At 36.5% G+C, this 12,637-nt stretch overlaps 2 pseudogenes; both read left to right on the top strand.

The window, feature by feature from the left end:
- The first annotated feature begins 370 nt into the window (after window positions 1-370).
- On the top strand, window positions 371-1,987 carry LOC121413145 (annotated as a pseudogene).
- Window positions 1,988-8,991: 7,004 nt separating this feature from the next.
- LOC121413146 lies at window positions 8,992-9,832 on the top strand (annotated as a pseudogene).
- Window positions 9,833-12,637: the final 2,805 nt, after the last annotated feature.

Here is a 12,637-nt window from a genome sequence, read left to right on the forward strand (position 1 = left end):
TACAAGTGCTTCACTCGTACACTTTTTACACACGCTACAATTTCCTTAACCCCGTACTATAGGTAGGGCCAAATAGTACGGGGTTAAGCTTAGCCCACTTTCGTTTTACACATGCGATCTTAACCCCGTACTATTGCTCTTAGCACCACAATTGGTGGGATAACCCTGCTTTTTTGCAGGGCCAAATAATCCCGTACTATAGGTGGGGTTAGCCCACTTTGCAAAAACGCTGTGTAAAACGAAAGTGGGCTAAGCTTAACCCCGTACTATAGGTGGGGCTAAATTGCCATTTAGCCCCACCAATAGTACGGGGTTAAGGAAATTTTAGCCTGTCTAAAAAGGGTATTCTTGTCTTCATCATGCAGGGAAAGCAAATTGGATTCATCTCACCTTCTCACAAGACTGTTGGTGACTTGCGTGGCCTTGGATCTTCTATCGCTGCACATATTAAATTGAAATGGACAGTTGCAGTCTCCATGATTTTCAAACATATTCTATGAATGGACAACCAAACCCGACATAGCCAGTTCTGGACAGGGGTTCTGGATTAGAGATCATCATCTACTGCAAGTTTTGTCAATTCAGACTAACGTCACAATTTCTACAAGTTGAATAACGAATGCCAAACCCTTTAGAACACTTGAATTTAGGTTAATCTCTGCAAATTTCATCACATTGTTACGGGTATGATGGAACATGCTTATGTTTACCTGTTGCACTAATACTAACACGATTTTTTTCACTTATACTTGAACAAATTATAGAGCAACCCAGTACCATTCGCTTTAGAAATTTAAAAAAAATTTTTTTTTGTTTTGTTTTCGTGAATCATCTGTAATTTTGCTATTCGTATTATTCTACATTGTTGTTAAAGAAATAACATTTGCAAATTCAAAATGCCAAATGAGTACTACAATATGTTTACGGTTGGATTGTCTTGTTTCATAATTCTCATTGTATCGGGCCTATCTAGCTGTGAATCTGTATATAAAATACAGGGGGAAAACGTAACCTTGCGCTTCCCATACCCATGTGACACCACAGAAGTCACGTTACAACAGTCAAATAGACGTCCCTTTTACAGATCTACATCTGGGCCAGGCCTATTTCTTCCGCAATCTCAGGCGAAAAGATTCAAAGTTTATGATGGAAAAAACATGATAATTGCTCTGTGGATCTGATAATAAGTGATCTAATGGGAGATGATCAAGGCACATACATTTTGTTTGTATACAAGGATGATGAGATACAAGGGGGTGACACACATAGGATTTATTTGGAGGTAGATTATCCCCCTGGTAAGGCGTCATGTGTTGTAGGTGATGAAATGGGTGGTGACTGGGTCTCACTAGACTGTCAAGCCAATGCAGGGAGTCTACCAGGGAAAATTGAGTGTTACCAAAGTGGTGTGTGGATGCCTTCATTGGCCGGCCCTACTGAAACGGGATCTTTATTGAAACAGTCCATCCTCATCAGACAATCGGGTCCAGTATTTTGCTGCTCATCTCTATTTCATGAAGTCAGAGAGAGGTGCGAATGTAAAGACAGTCACTGCATGTCCGACGGCGAATACCAAGATCCTTGTCCTACTCCCAGTCCTACCTTTCCTGAAAGTACGACGTTGTTGATTCCCTCCACTTCCACTGAAAGCAATCAAAGTAATCAATATTCCTCTTTGGCGCCCAGTACTCCAATACAGATGAAAGAATCAAAAGGCAACCAAAGCATTTCAGATTTGGCCATTGTTTTTCTTGTCCTCATGGTCATATTCGGATTTCTCGTAGTGATTGTACTGGTCGTCTTCATATTAAAAACAAAGAAAAAGTGTAATAAAAATGCTAATAATCCATCAAAAACTGATAATACTATGCCACTACTTAATGGCCATGCAACGGAAAATCAAGCAAAAAACGCGAAAAATACAGAAAACCTCGGTAAAGTTCAATATAGTAGTCCTACACGACCTACTGGAAATGTGTATGTGTAGAAAAGGGCCGGGAACCTGGGTTGATTTTACATAGCTTTCTCATAGCTTTTGTCATAATTAATTGAAGCATGTTTGTTTGTATGGAATGGTAGCTTGTTTTGGCAGATTGTCCAAAAGGGAATTATGTATATGTATGTTTATTGTATAATTACATATTCATATATTATGAATTATAATAATATAGGGTATTTATATTGCCCACATATCCACCTTGTTAGGTGATCAAGGCGCTCCTATATTACCCGGCTAAGCTAGGCGTTCATAGCGCACACAGCTTTTTAAGGAATTACTTCCTACCGGTACCCATTTACCTCACCTGGGTTGAGTGCAGCACACTGTGGATCAGTTTCTTGCTGAAGGAAATTACGCCATGGTTGGGATTCAAACCCACGACCCTCTGTTTCAAAGTCCGAAGACCAATCCACTGGGCCACAACGCTCCACAATTACAATTATGTATACAATTATGTATATAATGTATAATAACATTCATATATTCTTCCGGTCGCATCCATTTCTCCTCTCTAAAATCATGGTACTCATATAGTGTTCATGAAAAAACATACAATGTGACTTGCCACCCAAAAATAAAATATAGTCAACATGGGTGTGTTTTTTTTGTAAATAGCCAAACTAGTAATTGCTCTTCAAGAACAAAAAAGCTAAAAGTAACTAATCTGAAATGATACTAGTTCTTCTTTACACTGTCAATACAATAAATAAAGTAGAAGAGATACAGCAATTACTTTGATACCTCCTTTTCTGAACTATATTTGGAAGTTTTACCGAGATTGCATATCGTGTACATGTCGTGCTTCAATTAACCACAAATCTACACCTTGCATGGGTTCTCCTCATTTTTCGAAGCTCTTTCCATGGCTCTCCCCTCTCTCTCCTCTCTCTGACTTTGTCACGTACTGTGTGGGTGTGTGTTATGGTTGATGAATTTTGGCAATTAAGCCTCACCATGTGCCTTTTCAAGCTGAAATATAATATAAAAGTTCATTATTGGGTGGCAGCTCACATTACGTTTGAATTTTCCACAGATAATTATATTGTGTTGATAATAATTTGAAAGAATCGATTACCACGCTGTAAAAACTGTGGTGCTAAAACTGCTACCAATTGGTGTTAATAGGAGACCACACCCTGAGGTTTAAAATAACACCCTAGAGATTGAACATAACACCAAAGGGTGTAAATGTAACAACCATAGGTGTTGTAATATTCAGCGCTTAGAAACAATGCGTATTAAGCGCTTTATAAATATTGATTATTATTATTGTTATTATTAATACCTATAGGTGTTAAACTAACACTGTAAATCTAACACCTGTGTAAAATAACTGGTGTGGTCCTCTATGCACACCGGTTAACACCACAGTTTTTGCTGTGCATGATGATCTAACAACAACCGTGACGGGATGCGTAAATAGAAGACCCTAGTAAATTGGAGCTTAATCAATTTTGAGCTTGTACAAACATTTTTTTCCAACACATCAATACCAGAGGCTATAATGTCTTCCTCAAACCATGAATCCTACCATCCATGCTCAAACAATTGCACTAGTTTTGGTTTAAGCATGGATCCATGGTTTAAGTATACGTTATTATTATCAATTGCCTTCAAGACTTTTTAAAATGTTTCTATCTCCCTTAAGTTGAGCTTTCCCGTAATTGTGTGGTACTTGCTATTTTTACATTTATTTTGTTTATTTAATGTGTTCATGAAATATTGTGCCATCTTAATTTCTCGATGTGTAATATTCTTTATTCAGGTTTACATATTTTCAGTGTATTTTTACTCTTTAAACACTGTATATAGGCTTGCGGCATATATTCAGAGTATTTTGTAAAAATAACGAAATTTAATAAAAGTGTTTGAAAAAATAAAATGCTTTATTGCTTGTTTTATTCTTCTATATAATCTGTTGTCGCACTCATATTTTAATAACTTTTTAAAATATATACCACAAAAGTCTACTTCTTTTCAACAGAAAGTCACCTTTTTAATAAAGTAAGTGTGATAAAATGAATATATAGGAGTGATTTTACAGTCAACTGAAAATTCATATGTGAAAATCTGATCAATATGTTTATTCATGCATGAGAGCAAAAAAAATATCACTATTTTAAGTAGAATGACGAATTGTTAAAGCAACACTGCAAAAACTCCGGTGTTGATTTAGCACCAGCCCGAATCTATATATATCCACACCAGAGAAGTGTATAAACAACAAGAGTTTTGTTTTGGTCTAACACCAGATTGGTGATTATACAACATCAATTAGTATCAAAACAGCGTCGGTTTGATACCAACTGGTGTGGTTTCAATATTTCTCTGATGTAGACGTAATATTTCATCATATATGCTCTTGTTCAGCTATTTTCCGTGTTTACATTGTTTTCATTTTGAGGTTTTTTTTGGGAATTTGTTAAGTGTCTCGGTTGAGTGGATGCATGGGCGGAAATCTGTCCCTAAAGGTAGGGGGACCAGGGCCTGGAAAATTGGCAGCAAAAAAAAAGAAGAAAAAAAGGTTATCACCAAAAATGTAAGGTCATTTTTATCTTAACAGTTTGACAAGCAAATAAATTTTGAAAAAAAGAAAGTTTATCCCCAAAAATGTACTGTATTTCATCAAAATTTTACAAGCAAAAAGAAAGTTTTCACCAGAATTCGATGTTATGTCCCCCTACTATTTTGGGTAGGGGGACGCGTCTCCCCTGTGCCCCCTGGGAGTTCCGCCCATAAATGGATGTGGAGCCAGCACGTACCATTTGTATGACGTGAGATCTCTGCTCTCCCAGGTTAGACACTTATTAATGACGTCATCCTCAAACCCTCGAGGTTGTACGGGCCTAATCACAAGTGGCAGGCCATAGATATTCATTCGAGCTTACCCATTGCTCGATTTTTAAATTTGATATTGCTGATTGACAAAAATGAATGAATATGACTGACAATCTAACACTGATCATAGGCAGGGTACCTACTGAACTTACTTTTTTTCCAAATTGGAAAGATATATCACCACTATCGAACTATATTTTTACTGGCGGAAGAATTAGGGTAATTTTACTCTCTCAAGTGATGAACTTGGTCCCGTCAGGTGTGTACTCTTCATAAATGCTGATTTATTTTTAAAATGAGCCGGGGGAGGTACCCTTTTCTGGTCAGATATGGAATGTCAGATATTTATCCTATTAACTGGTAGTAAACATTCAACCCTCGAATTTTCTCGTTATTTTTTATGAATTCCTTTTAAGTGCCACTTTGACACACGAGTCTATGGGAAATGAATTAGGCCTGTGAGCCCTCGAAAACGACCCGCAGTTTCCTGCATGGTATTAATTTGAGAGGCGTTTATAAAATCGATATTCTGAGTAACCTCTCTTCCCCTCTTCACTTCAACCTGCTACTACCCAAACCATTGCTGCTCAAGCCATATTCAGCTCATCTCATCCGATTTGCAGTCTTTTTCAGAACTTCACTCACTGTCAAGAAAAGAATACTTCTAATTTTGTCTGTTCATTCTATCTCGTCTTTCCATTTCAATCTTTCTGCCTGTATATCCTTTCCCTTCTTCATATTACACATAGCGAACCGTAAACCTCCACGTTAAGCTTTGATTTAATATACAGTGAGTATCAAAAAAAAGTTTACACTTTGAAAAAGTCCTGGGAATTAAAAAATACACAACACGTGGGTAATTTTTTGACATATAATCTTGGGTTTGGGTCTCATCTATCCAATGAAAGTAAAAGTTTTGTCAGAATGTTACACTTGAGTGAGCACTGTCCATTTCTGTAAAGCTCGCAGAAATCTGTTTGCGCAGAAATGCTCGTTTTCATGCTGTGTCAAGTCGAAAGGACGAAATCAAACTGACACTACGAAAGATTTATCATACATTTCCCTTGCACTTTTAGTCAATTGGAATAAAACAGATACATTCAAGCATTTTATGACAATTTTGCCACCCAAATTGAAATTTCAACACTCAATAAGCACAACCTTTACCCTATTTGTGCCAGCTGGATCTGAGGACATAACTGAATCTGAACAAAAGTTTGTATCAGACATCTCCAGCATTTTTTCACTAAGTTTTTATCATTGAAAGTTGGTTTACATTTCATTTTTCATTTAATACTTGTTTCTCCACACTTTTCCCAAGCTTAGCAATGACTAACAAAATAAAAATCCAGCTTAAGCCATTCCATGTAAATCCCAACTGAGTGTAAAGCAAATATCGTCACGATGGCCTTGGTGTGTGGGAGTGGGGTGGGGCAAAATGCACTATTCGAAGTGTTTTGGGCAAGGAAAACAAGTCAAACAATGTAGAAGATATCTTCAAATCACTTTTACTAGCTAAATTCCATGTGTTCTTCATGATTAAGGTCTCCTTTTATTCGCATAACTATTTCAAATTTCTGCGCAAATCATTTTTTCACTAACTTTTCAAAAGTAAGTGGTGCTCACTCAAGCGGAAATATTTTTCGACAGTTATATCGTCATTTGCTTAAATGGACCTGTACCAATGTTAAAATGTGGAAAAATCTTCAGGATATTACAAATGTATCATTTTACAGGATCTTTTCAAAGTGTAAACTTTTTTTGATACGCACTGTATAATCCGTCATATTTTGTGATTTGCAATCCATGTCAACTTTAATTCTCCTTGGTTCTAGTGGACGGAATCTTATTTAACAGACAGGAAAAAAATGATTTGTTACAGTTAATAATTGCTCTAGTGATTGTTTGAAGATAGAACTAAACATCATTAATTACATTTACTAAATTTTAAACTGCCTCTTTATATATACTGATGATTACAGCAGTTCTCTTTTCTGGGCGGAGTTTTAAGGAAGAAGCCCTACAAAATAAACTTCCAAGATAAGTTCTTTGAAAAATTATTTAATATTGTACAAATGGTATATATTATTGTTCAGTACTGCCATGAAGACGAAGTATATTTCATGCGGAAAAGTGTTTATATGATATCCAGAAACAAGCCCTTTAACTATGGGAAGACGATCTAATACCCGTCCGTACCCCCCCCCCCCCCCTCGAAAAATAAGATCGTGCCACTGAAATGAAGATTGAACAGTAGATGAAAACATATCTCCCATTGTTAGTTTACACGAAACACTCCACAAACTAAATAGGTGAAGGTATGCTATCCAGAGTGTTTTTTTCTTCCCTTTCTGGTTGACGACTGGAACATTGAAAAAAAAACCGAAAATCATAAATTGATAGTCCTTTTCGTGTCAAATACAATACCATGTACTTGTTCTTTTTTTTGGAGACAGTACATTCCCCGTCTGATCGTATTCGGGATAACTACTATTCGTCATAAAAAAGGGGACCAATCAGCGAGCGTAATCATTGTAACTGACATGTGAAAAATGTGGGTTCTCGACGGTTCGCTGCATGATCTGCATAAAAATACATTGCATTCTCAATTCAACAATGCTTCCAATGTCAAACGACCTACCAATTAGTCCATACCCCTTTACAAAGGATATGAATGCAATTTTTGATAAACATTCCGAGACTGCAGTTTGTTAGAATGCTATCATCAGTGATCAAGGAGCAGAGTTGTCTCATACAAATCTACGTGTGTTATGCTTGTACAACCTAATGGTGATAATTTAACTCGATCTGGTATTCTTCACATAACCTGGAAATGATTTTATAAGGTAAGTACATTAATTATAAAGAAACATTGTAACCTTTGAAAAAAGCATATCAAATGGCTCAACTTGCCCCATTTGTGGGGTAAGTTGTGCCACCTTCTGGGGTAAGTTGAGCCACAAAAACTATGTACAAAATGTATGCGGGAAGAACCGGCATGTCGATTTTTTATTTAAAGTCTTTTCACTTGCTAATTCTCTTTAAATACTAACATCCTTTAAAAGTAAAAGAACTGTCATGTTTAATTTGCTCCGTTCTGCCTGCATATCAATGGCTTTTTAAGGTTTTTTTTTTAATTATACATTACCATACGAATGACCATGGCTCAACTTGCCCATGTTGGCTGGCACATATTATCCCAGTTCCAACTTCATGCGATATTTTCACATCCACACATTTATTATGCATCCATCATGTAAAAGACCATGTCAAGAATGAGAATCCATACCTGGACTAACAATATTGTTCTTATTTCTTTACCATATTTAAAGACGTGTGTGGGTATAAAGCATGATCTATTTCATACCCTGTTTTTTACTTTTTTGGTTGAAATTTGTATTTTTCCCTCTAAAAAGTACTCTTTCCAGCTTGAAAATAATATGGTGGGTTAAGGGTTATGTAATGGGTGATCAATGCATGACACCACCACAATGTCTAACTCATTCATTATTGACCTGGGGGTGGTGGCTCAACTTACCCCGCCTTCCCCTATTTACATTAAGGTAAATTGAGCATGAACTCTCCCTTCTTGTCTTTATCATGCATGGAAAACCGGAAAGCATATGTGATTTATCTGACCTTCTCACAAGACTGTTGGTGACTTGGCGTGGCCTTAGATCTTCATCACTGCACATCTTAAACTCAAATGGACAGTTGCAGTCTCCATGATTTTCAAACATATTGAATCAGCAAACGCATGCGACATAGCCAGTTCTGGGCAGTGGTTCTGGATCAGACATCATCATCTACTGCAAGTTTTGTCAGTTTGGACCAACGTCACGATTTCTACAAGTTGAATAACTCAAGAGTTACACGAAATCCGAACCCTTTGGGACATTTGACTTTAGGTTCAATCTCTCAAGATTCATCCCTTTGTATACGGGTATGATGGAACATGCTCATGTTTACCGGTGCATTAATACTATCATAATTTTTCACTCATACTAGAAAAATAGCTCCATGCCAGTACTATCCGATCTAGGAAATTTCCAAGAACCTTTTTGGTTTCGTTTTTTTGTGTGTGTATCATCTGTAATTTTGCTATTCGTATTATTTTACATTGTTGTTAAAGAAATAACATTTGCAAATTCAAAATGCCAAATGAGTACAACAATATGTTTATGGTTGGATTGTCTTGTTTCGTAATTCTCATTGTATTAGGCCTATCTAGCTCTGAATCTGTAAATAAAATACATGGGCAAAACGTAACCTTGCACTTCCCATACCCATGTGACAACACAGAAGTCACGTTACAACAGTCGGATAGAAGTCCCTTTTACAGATCTACATCTGGGCCAGTCCTATTTCTTTCACAATCTCAGGCGAAAAGATTCAAAGTTTATGATAGAATAAAACATGATAATTGCTCTGTGGATCTGATAATAAGTGATCTAATGGGAGATGATCAAGGCACATACATTTTGTTTTTATACAAGGATGATGAGATACAAGGGGGTGACATACATAGGATTTATTTGGAGGTAGATTATCCCCCTGGTAAGGCGTCATGTGTAGTGGGTGATGATTTGGGTGGTGACTGGGTCTCACTAGACTGCCAAGCCAATGCAGGGAGTCTACCAGGGAAAATTGAGTGTTACCAAACTGGTGTGTGGATGCCTACTTTGGCCGGCCCTACTGAAACGGGATCTTTATTGATACAGTCCATCCTCATCAGACAATCGGGTCCAGTATTTTGCTGCTCATCTCTATTTCATGAAGTCAGAGAGAGGTGCGAATGTAAAGACAGCCACTGTCTGTCCGACGGCGAATACCAAGATCCTTGTCCTACTCCCAGTCCTACGTACCTTTCCTGAAAGTACAACGTTGTTGATTTCCTCCACTTCCACTGAAAGCAATGAAAGTGATCAATATTCCTCTTTGGCACCCAGTACTCCCATACAGATGAAAGAATCAAGAGGCAACCGAAGCATTTGAGATTTGGCCATTGTTTTTTTTTTTGTCCTCATGGTCATATCATTGGTCGTAGTCAGGGCCGTCGATCCATTTTTCAGATTGGGGGGGCAAAATCATTAATGTTCCAAAGGCGCTCGATCGTACAAAACACCCACCCACACACACACACACACACACACACATATATATATATATATATATATATATATATATATATATATATATATATTATATATATATGTATACATACATGTATATATATATATATATATGTATATATATATATATATATATATAAATATATATATATATATATATATATATATATGACTCATGAGACCCAGACACGTATCTCACAAACAAATTAATGCGAGCGCGAAGCGCGAGCTGATTTTTTTTTTTTTAGTATAGTGACAGGAAAAGCGTGCCTGTTTATAGGACTGTTTGTAGTAACTCATGAGGAGGATACATATCTCACTACACAGATAGTACGAGTGCCGAGAGTGAGCTGAAATTTCCTTATATTCTGACCTGAAAACTTGATATTCTAAGCATTTTTGGTACCAATGATCTAAAAGAACAATAGATTCGAGCGCGAAGCGCGAGCTGAAAATTTTTATATTTCGATCTGAAAAAATGACAGTTTAGTGGACGTTTTTGATGAAGAACAAGATATATATCCAAGAAAAGATGATTGCAAATCGAAGCAGGAGTACTTTTGAGGCTTAGAACTGAAAGTGGGACATTTACATTCACTTATTTAATCATGAAAAGTATGGGTTTTTGCTACAGAAATGATGCGAGCGCGAAGCGCGAGCTGAAAATTTGTATATTCCGATCTGAAAAGCAGACATTTTGAGCACAATTGAAATAAAAGAATTGAAAGAAATTGAAAAGCACGATTTTAAATAAAGAACGAGTTGTGTATCACCATCTCGCTTGCTGAACATTACAATCTTGTTTTTTTTAATGCATATCCGGAACTATTGGGGGGGCAAAATGATATGTTTGCCCCCCCCCCCCAATATTTTTATTGGTGGGGCGATCGCCCCCTGCCCCCCCAGGATCGACGCCTCTGGTCGTAGTGATTGTAATGGTTGTCTACATATTGAAAACAAAGAACAAGTGTAGTTACTATGAGGTCGCCTCATATAATAAGACGTGACAAGGTTTTTACTGGAATCTGTAGGTTTAATTCGTCTTCAAAGTTTCACATTCTATTTCTTCATATGGTGTGGACTACATCTCAATATCCAGTTGTGAATCAATTCCGAATTTCCATACCAGAGTTTCAAATTCCTTCCAAATTCCTGATTCCCAATTCTTAATTCCTAATTCTGTGAAAACTGTAAAATAATAACACAAATAAGGGATCATAAATACAAGCAAGCAAAATGCTATGATATGCATAAAGCCTAAAGGCAACATTAACTCTTGTAATTTCTGTAATTTTGTAATATGCTTTAATTTACCAACTATATGTGGCCTTTAATCATTCAAATTGTTTTAAGTAATTTTAGGCCTATATAATGTTTCAAGGGTTTGAGAATGACCTTAATCTTTGGTTCAATAAATGCCTAAAACAATGTCTACAGTATAATCTCAATGTTACGTTATCATGAGAAACTCCATACCTAATAATTGGTGTGCAATGAAAAATCAAGCATCAAACACGAAAAACTCAGAACTGTGAAGTACAATGTATTTCACGACCAATGAGGAATATAGGACTATGTAGAAAAGACCCATGGTTAGGTTGACTTTACATAGCTTTCTCCAATCCCCGTGCCCTAATCGGTAATCCCTCCTCGAAATTAGTGAATATTAATGTGTGATTGATACTAATGAATAGATAATTAATTCTCTTTAAAATGATACTATATCGTTTTAAAGAGAATTAAATGATCTTATTCCCATTTTTACATGTGCATAAATTCATCTACATTTTCTATCTCATGCATTTCCCTTCATCAAAAATCAAGATAGTGGCATAGTGTTCATGAAAAAATATGAAATTTTACTTGCCACCCCAAAATAAAATTAGTCAACATTGGGTAGTTCTCTGTAAATAGCCAAACTAGTAATTGGTCTTCAAGAACCAAAAAGCGAAAAGTAACTAATCAGAAATAATACTAGTCCCTCTTCTTTACACTGTCAATACAATGAATAAAGTAGAAGAGATACAGCAATTACTTTGATACCTCCTTTTCTGAACTATATTTGGAATTTTTACCGAGATTGCATATCGTGTACATTGCGTGCTTCAATGAACCACAAATGGCTCCCCCCCCCCCCCCCCCCTTCTCTCTCCTCTGACTCTATCACGTACTTGTGGGTGTTACGGTTGATGAATTTTGACAATTAAACCTCACCATGTGCCTTTTCAAGCTGAAAAATAATATAAAAGTTCATTTTTGGTGGCAGCCCACAGTACGTTTGAATTGTCCACGAATAATTTTATTGTGTTGATAATAATTTGAAGGAATCAATTATCATGATGATCTAACAACAACCCATGACGGGATGCGTAAATAGAAGACCCTAGCAAGTTGGAGCTTAATTAATTTTGAGATTGTACAAACATTTTTTTCCCCAACACATCAATACCAGAGGCTACAATATCTTCCTCAAACCATGAATCCTACCATCCATGCTCATACTATTGCACTAGTTTTGGTTTAAGCACGGATCCATGGTTTCAGTATTCGTTATTATTATTAATTGCTTTCAAGACTTTTTAAAATATTTCTATCTCCCTTCAGTTGAGCTTTCCCGTAATTGTGTGATACTGTTTTTACATTTATTTTGTTTATTTATGTATTCATA

Source organism: Lytechinus variegatus, chromosome 4 (genome assembly GCF_018143015.1).
Source record: "Lytechinus variegatus isolate NC3 chromosome 4, Lvar_3.0, whole genome shotgun sequence".
NCBI classification, from domain to species: domain Eukaryota; kingdom Metazoa; phylum Echinodermata; class Echinoidea; order Temnopleuroida; family Toxopneustidae; genus Lytechinus; species Lytechinus variegatus.